This window comes from Leucoraja erinacea, chromosome 1 (assembly GCF_028641065.1).
Source record: "Leucoraja erinacea ecotype New England chromosome 1, Leri_hhj_1, whole genome shotgun sequence".
Classification (NCBI taxonomy): domain Eukaryota; kingdom Metazoa; phylum Chordata; class Chondrichthyes; order Rajiformes; family Rajidae; genus Leucoraja; species Leucoraja erinaceus.
In genome coordinates this window covers 92,580,191-92,587,210 of record NC_073377.1, presented here as the reverse complement: position 1 = coordinate 92,587,210, position 7,020 = coordinate 92,580,191, and the positions used below count along the sequence as shown (strand labels likewise).

Here is a 7,020-nt window from a genome sequence, read left to right as displayed (position 1 = left end):
GGCCAACGTAAAACTCCGTACAGACAGCATAGTCAGGATCAAACCTGGGTCTTTTGCGCTGTTTGACAGCAACTCCACTACTTTGCCACCATTCTTCCCAATTGCAGTGGCATAACACTCTGGAGCGCTTCTGGAGAATACATGCTCAGGCCACACATATTTATTCTCTTCAAGGTTGGGAACAGCCGGTATCAGAATAGAAAATGGAAGGAACATGAAATGATATAATTGAAGAGATGACTCCACAAATAATAAACTGCCAGATAGAGGGAAGCTGTGGATTTTACTGTTTAATTTTACACTAACTTCAAATATCCAAAAGGAAGTTCAGTAAGCTCCTCATTTATGTCATTGGATAGATGATGAATCTGATTGATACAAAAACTCTGTTCCGTGATCATTTAAACATAGTGCTACAAAAGGCTCTATCCATCATTCCTGTTTCCAGAATGCTGCCATACAGGAAGGCGTCTTCCCTGTGCCTGCTGGGAGTAAGTGGTTCAGCACTTCCCTCTATTTTTCTCAAGAGTAATTGTAAAAAATCCTTCAGAAAGATCACAGCTATAATTATTTCCCCTCATTTGAACCACACACGCACTGTTAACATTATTTTGCAACTCAGTTCAAATAATCAAAATGCCAACAAAATGATATAGGATTAAAATAAACCAATTTAATGATCAGCAAATTCCTCAAGGTAGCACTCATTTTAATAATGCTACATCATAGAGATTGTGTTGACATCCTTGTTGACAAACAAGACTGAAATACTCATCACTTACCTGCCTATTTTTTTAATCAGCATTTGGAAAATGTTTATCTTCTGCTATTTCAAATGTAAAATAGGACACTAAACTCTCACAAAAGTCAACTCCCAACATGTTATTTAGAGCTGAGCATAAATGGCCTTATTAAGAGTTATTATCAAAAGGAAAAATATCTGTAAAATAATAATAGCAATGTTGTCATGTAATAAAACTGAAAAATAAGTGGAAGATAGACAGAAAAAGGTGGAGTAACTCTGAGGGTCAGTCAGCATTTCTGGAGAAAAGGATAGGTAATGTTTTGGGTCGAGACCCTTTTCCAGACTGAGAGTTAGGGGAAAGGGAAATGAGATATATAGATGGTGATATAGAGAGATATAAAACAAATGAACGAAAGATATGCAAAAAAGTAACAATAATAAAGGAAACTGACCATTGCTAGCTGTGAGTGGGGTGAAAACGAGTTAGAAACATAAAAAATAGATGCAGGAGTAGGTCATTCGTCCCTTTGAGCCAGCACCCCCATTCAATATGATCATGGCTGATCATCTAAAATCAGTACCCCGTTCTGGCATTTTCCCCGTATCCCTTGATTCCCTTAGCCCTCAGAGCTAAATCTCTTGAAAACTCTCTCTTGAAAACATCCAGTAAATAGTCCTCCACTGCCTTTTGTGGCAGAGAATAGTAAGATTAAACGAGAACTTACCAGTTTGAAGTTTGATCTGTATTTTATGAGGAGTTACGATGAGGGATTTCGTGAAGAACCCCGCTTCCACGCATGCGTGTCATACTTCAAAGCAGCGGTGTGAGGTCACAGGAACCTATAATGATCTAACATAGTAAGATTATCAAAGAGATACCAGTTTTTGATATGATCATACGAGGGTGGGAGCGGAGGGCACGAAATCCCTCATCGTAACTCCTCATAAAATACAGATCAAACTTCAAACTGGTAAGTTCTCGTTTAATCTTACTATTTTACTTCGGAGTCACGTGAGTGACTTCGTGAAGATTTCAAAGCTCTGTGATCTCATGCCGTGGAACGAGTCCATGCTTCACAACTGCCTTGGGTATTGGGAGAGAGCATCATTAGTAGTTTTAAAACACAATTATACAAAGAGTTGTGTGGTATAACGAAAAAATAACACTTTTTTAAAATTTGAGAATCATAACCCTGTAACCTATCGGGCAAATTATTATGTTGAACCTAAAATGTTTTCTTAATACAATGATGGCTCCAAATAAACTGGTTTATTATACAACCTGTGGAAAAACCCTATTTTAAAATGACCCTCCTGCCATTCTGAGGATTTGGTCTGTGGGTACCTGTACAATATTGCTGCGGATGTTGCTGCAGTCCTGGTGGAATGAGAGTTGAAACATCAGTGTCTATTCCTGCCATTTTTAGGACCTATTTGAGCCACCTTGATATAGTTTGAGTCGTGACCCTATCATGCAGTTTCTTGTAAGAGATAAACAACTCCATACTCTGACCTCGAATGTTCTGAGTATATGCTATGTATTGTTAGATGGGTCCTGTTATTCACAGTCGTTTGCCATATGGGTGTACCATAAAATCAAACCCTAGACCCGAGGAACCCGATCTGTTTTCTTTTATTAAATCCTGTATGACAACACCAGTTTCTCGGTGAGATGATCAGGGAGTCCAGGCTCAGTTTGCTTAATGGCTGGACTTGTTGTGCGGTAAATAACACCATGAGCATAACCATCTTCCTGGTCTGTTACTGAGGTGACAACGCTGTTATGAGCTACAAGCTCCTCAGCATGTTGAGAAAACGACACCCACGTCCCAGATTTCGGAGTACCTGGTTTGCTTACCAGGGGTGCGTTCCCACCGCGTGCCGTTCCGATCCTTGTGATAGGTAATTGGAGAGTGCACTTGTGGCACTATTAATGGCACGGTAGCTCCATCGATTATCCTAATGGAGGCTTGTTAAAAATCCCAATACGGCCAGAATGTTTTTGGCCTTTTGGTCGAGATTGTTGTCCAAGCAGTATATGCCCCATTTCTTGATGTGTCCAAGGTACTGCTTCCGTGTTGACAGTCTTAGTGCAGATGAGATGAGATTCATCGTCCTGTCTGACAGTGTAGTGGATCTGTTAGACTCTACAAATCAATAAATCCATAGTGTTGTGGCATGGATGACTGCCTCCAGTCACTGGATAAATCAATAATTTTTTGGCTATGTTCATTAGGGAACATGGTTGTAACACCATCCCCTGTAAGACTGAAATACCATGATTGAGAAGGTCAGTCGGGTACTCTGAAAATTCCAGATGCCGAGTGTGGTTGAATTTACCCTAGTATCCCCATTGATGGGTCCGAACGGGGGAAAACATCACCCTATGGCTATTTACATAACAATGCCAAGCTGGTTTACGATTTTTAGTACATAATATTGGGGCTAATGATTGCCCCTTTGTAAGCTCTATATTGCCAAAGTTCCTCTATTGAGTCAATGCCTGCCATATAGAAAACCCGCAACTGACACCAAGTCTTTATCAATAATAAGAGCATCCATCTTAAAATGAATATCTAGAACAAATGTGTTTAGGGTTAAATCAATGATAATCCTGCAACCCTACTCTATTTTATTTTAATAAATATGTTCAATCCCATCTTTCGTGTACAAATCTTGTAGCACCATGTGGGTTTTAGATTGTTTGGTTTATGTAAGGACAAAATGCCCTTCTGGTGTATGATGTACTGTGGTTATTGGGATGAGAAAAACCCCTATCAGATAACCCTGAATACTGCTGAGATTATATGAATCTGTAGTGATTATATACCATACATAACTGTAGTGTTGCAACCTCCCCTACCCTCGTAGGTCCCTATTTTAACAGAAGAAAATAAGGTTCTGGTTTAATATTTCTTGTTCGGGGTTGTGTGGGAGGTTTAGGCTTCCGCATCTTCCAGGGTGGCCGCCCTGGCCATACCCTAAAACGGATCCTGCAGGTTATATTGATTTCTGACACTGCTACTGGTATGAGCCACATTTTTTATGGCCTTGCCTGTGGCTGGTATCATGCTCCAAAATAGGCCCTTGCGCTGGCCTTAATGAGCCCCAGTGTCTTGGCTTAGTCCACACACGGTTCTTTGTTTGCAAATGGTAGCATTTTTGGGGTCCTAGTGCTGGCTGAATGGCCGCCTTCCACGTGTAGTTCAGGTCATATTGGATATTATTAAACAGATCTAGTGCGTCTTGATGGTCTTTGGTTACCTACGTTTAGTCCAGGGTGCGGGTGTATGCTATGATGCCTTCCGTCAATCCCTTTAAGGTTCTCTGGATCTTGAGGTCCTGGTTCCTGATGTTCGTCCCCATATGCTGCCAAATGCATTGGTTTACACTGGGCACCTGTAATGCCTCACCGTTGCCAGGTGGCAGATGTCTGGCCAGTGTTTGTAAATTTTTCTTGTTGGCGTATGTGGCCAGACATATAGTAATACTATTGCCATCCTGGATCCAAGTCTACCCATGTTTGACTTGGCTAAAGTAATCAGCCACCATGTCCAGCAGAGTCCCTGCTGTGTTAGGATCATGGGATGCTGTATTACCAGGCTCTGGCCCATCAGGGTCCTGCCTACTCTTTTTTATAGAGTTAGAGATCTCTAGGGTCCCACACGGGGTACCCCTGTGGGGCTTAACTGCTGCCCACTTGTCTTTTGTTCTGCGGACCCCTCTTGCAAGTCAACCCAGAACTGACCCACAGTGCTCCCCTCTGATGGGGTAGAAGCATTGTGCAGCCCTCAAAGAGGTACTGCTGTGGTTTTATCACGTTGGAGCAAGGCTCCATACACCGCTTCTTCCCGCTCCAGCCCTCTTGGGCGCTGGTTGCCGGCGGTTTTATGCAAAGTCGGACCCTTCTGAGTCCACTACCTTGTTTAATTTGTGTCTAGCCTACCGCTCGGTCACATGGATCTGGCCGGTGCGGGGCCGACATCGGGCACAGCTGATCCCACTACGGTTGATCCAAGTGCCGCTGGCTGCTGCTGGCTGCCCGCTGTTCCATGGTCCTCCTTCTCCAGTTTTGTCCTTCCTTCCGTGAAGTGGATATGGCCGGTGAGGGGGATAACTGGCACAGCTGCTTCCATCTATTCCTTTAACCTGGCTTCAACGCTCTCAGCACTCCTGGCTGCTCCTTTATCTTAGACCCCTGGGACCGACCCCCGTACTGACGGTACTGGTCCCTAGTGGTCGTTGCAGCCGGTCAACCCCACTCTAATGCCCTCAATTCTGGGCACTCCTACTTATATGGTCCTTAGCTAAGGGACATATAAGACATTAAAACTGATGATAACAGCTACTATAGTTTTTATTTAATATATATGGTCCCTAGATAAGGGGTGTATCAGATATTAAATTGATAAGAACAGATACTACACTTGATCTTAGCCAAAAAGCCGAGAAGCAATTATTGTAACGAAAACCCCGCTGGGACCGACCCTGGAACTCACATACTGGTCCCTTGTAGTAGATTGCAGCCAGTCAACTGCAAAGTCCTTTGCTGTCGAGAAATGAACTTTCTCACCATGCTGGAGCGAAGTTGGGCACAGGTGTTTTTCCCTCTCCGGGAATCGATGTGCCCATGCTGCTCCTGCCGTTGCCAGCTCCTCACGAAGTGCCAGCTGCCACTGCTGCTGCCTGTGCTCCTGCCGCTGTCAGTACTCCTGCAGCTGCCGGCTGCCACTGTTGCTGCCGCTGCCGCTGCTGCTGCCGCTGCCGCTCCTCCGTGGTTCTCCCGCCGGCCTTCTGCACCTTACATGGACCTGGTCCATGTCTGCACCTAGAAGGTAAGTTGAAGGAAACGCAGGGTCTCTTACCTGCTGTTCCCGACTTTCCTTCTCCCGCCGGTGACCGTCGTTCCCTGTGTCGGGTTCGAGCCGCCTGGACCGACCCCGGTGTTCACGGGCCTGGTCCTTCGCGGCAGTTCCGCAGCCGGTAACCCCGGCTGTACCTATGGATCCCCTGGACCCTGGGCCTTACCTTGTGAAGAAGGTTTTCAGCCCGAACGTCCCGTTCCGACTCCATAAGTGCCGCTGCACTCGCTGAGCGTTCCGAGCCCCTCGCTGGTCCGAGCTGTCTGTCCCGCAGCCTCTGCGCTGGCTGCTACCGACTGCTCCCAAGCCAGTCTCGTTTGAGACCGGCATAGGGACCTCTTTACTTTGCTTCCCGCCCGGCCGAGAAGTGAATTTTGCCGGTGCGGGAGCGAAGTCGGGCACAGGTTGTTCCCCTCCAGGGAAACTCGTGCCGTTGCTGCTGCTGGCTGCTCGCCCTCCACGGGTCTCCCCGCCGGCTTTCCGCAGCCACCTAAAAGTAAGTAGAAAAAAGGAACGCAGAGTCTCTTACCTGCTGTTCCCGACTTTCAAATCTCCCGCTTGGGGAACGCCGTTCCCCCCTGTGTGACTCGTTGCAATGACACGCATGCGTGGAAGCGGGGTTCTTCACGAAGTCACTCACGTGACTCCGAAGTAAAATTCCACAGATTCACAACTCTCTGGGTGAAAACGTTTTTTTCTCATTTCTATCAAATGGCCAACCCCTTATTCTTAAACTGTGACCCCTGGTTCTGGACTCCCCCAACACCGGGAACATTTTCCCTGCATCTACTGTGTCCAATCATCTAAAGCCCCTGTCCCACTAAGGCAATTTTTTTTCGACGACTACATGCAACTAGGCTGTTGTCACATGGTCGTGGGGTGATGCCTGAATGGTCGTGAGTAATCACCACGGAGTCGTAACGTGTTTCGGGTCACCACTGAATTTTGAAATGTTTAAAACTTTTTGGCGACTGTGGGCTTGACGTAACTTTATGTAACTTGTCTTCTGTCGTAGGTGCTGTCATAAGTTGTCGCCAGGATGGCGCAGGTTGTCGCCAGGTGACGTTGGTCGTCTCCGGGTGCTGACTTTGGTGAATTCCATTTGCCACTACTTATGCCAACCCGCGCCGGGTACCGGCGACTGAATTGTCTTCAGTTGTCTTCAGTTGTCGCCGACAGAGTCGTTGCTTGTTGTAGCTTGTTGCTGGTGGCCTTTGATTGACTTCCGTTGTCGTAACTTGTAGCCTGTGTGGTGATAGTTTGTCGTAGGTGTGGTCGTAGGTGGACGTCCTAATTGGTTGCCGGTTATCGGTAGCTTGATGTCGACTAGGTGGTAGCTTGTCTCAGGCATTGTCGTAGGGGGGGGGGTCCAGTCGCTGCTTTTTCGGAGACCTGATATGACTGTGGAACCCC

At 46.0% G+C, this 7,020-nt stretch overlaps 1 pseudogene; it reads right to left on the bottom strand.

Annotated features, from left to right (window-relative positions):
• Positions 1–5,094: 5,094 nt before the first annotated feature.
• Positions 5,095–5,202, bottom strand: LOC129705109 (U2 spliceosomal RNA; annotated as a pseudogene).
• Positions 5,203–7,020: the final 1,818 nt, after the last annotated feature.